This window comes from Halyomorpha halys, unplaced genomic scaffold, assembly GCF_000696795.3.
Source record: "Halyomorpha halys isolate HHAL.00 unplaced genomic scaffold, Hhal_1.1 Scaffold470.1, whole genome shotgun sequence".
Classification (NCBI taxonomy): Eukaryota; Metazoa; Arthropoda; class Insecta; order Hemiptera; family Pentatomidae; genus Halyomorpha; species Halyomorpha halys.
In genome coordinates, this window is record NW_027115723.1 from 444,089 (window position 1) to 445,439 (window position 1,351).

Below are 1,351 nucleotides of genomic sequence, written 5' to 3' on the forward strand. Positions count from 1 at the left end.
TGTGATTTAATAATTATCTTTGTTATTTTTTTTTTCATTGGCGCGACAGACTGTGGAGGTCCAAGGCCTCGCGCGATGTATGTCTTAAGTACGTGATGTACTTAAGACATAATCGCGCGTTTCCTGACGTGGTTTTCATAGAGTGGGTCCGTCACTCCCACGCCTATTTTTGTGAGTGCCACCCATTGGCTAACGGGTCTCACAAATACCGGGGGAGAGATTGTGAGTGAGTATTGTATAGTTTTTTGCTTAAAAAATCCCGGATAGGGCCGGGCACGAACTCGCAATCCATGAACTGGCAGACAGGCGCGGTACTACACTGCCACCGTCAACCCCCATCTTTGTTATAATAAGTAAAAATGAGGTAACACAAAGCAGATTCAGATAGCTGGGAGATAGATAATTCAGTCAAGCCCTCCCATTACCTTAAGTAACTGAGACCTACCAAAGTATGACAAACTGAAAAACTATTTAACGGCAATGTGCATTAGGCATGGACCCTATATAAGCTTGCATCGACACCTCGAGTTATGCCTATCAGATGTACTGGCTGCCGACCGATCCGTTTATAACTACAATCACTTAGCATATATTTACGACCAAGGCACTGGATTGTTCCCGTTTCTATTTAACCTTACTTTGCATCACTGAATAGTTATAATTCGTAAGGTAATTGCTAGATAACGTAAGATACTAACAGTATAGCGCTAGGGTAGAACATTAGACATTTCGATTAGCACTTGAAATATTTTAATATTGTGGATTATTTATTAAAAACACCTCCAAAAAAAAAAATGTATTCAGGTGATTTTCGAACAACAGATAATTTTCAAGTTCTACTTAAAATGGTTCTCAATGATCAATGTTCTCCCCAAGGATTCAAAATTTTCTTCCAGATATTCCCGGATAAATAAATTATATAACATTGTTTCACTACTTTTCAACTGTCCACCAAGCAAATTAAAACTTAGAAAAAAAACAACGCTAAACCATGGAACAAGTCAAATCGTTCCGATCGCAGGGAGGATGTCGTAATAGCTAGATTGAGAATAGGACGTACAATTTAACTTGTCCATATCTCATCAATAAGTAATCACCGCCAAAATTTCAAAATTGTAATAGCACACTAACAGTCAGCCACGTCTTGGAGTGTAATTTCTATACTAAGGATTTAAGTAGATCAGGAGTGGGGAGACTAGGTGTATCTCAAAATCATGACGAAAAAAATTTTTCTTCATCATTAATTTTTTTACAAAAAAATAACCTATTAAACAAGATTTAAACTTAAACAAGATTTAAGACTTGACCGCCCAACATCGGCGAGCCACCAGAAGATGAGGAAGCTAACCCG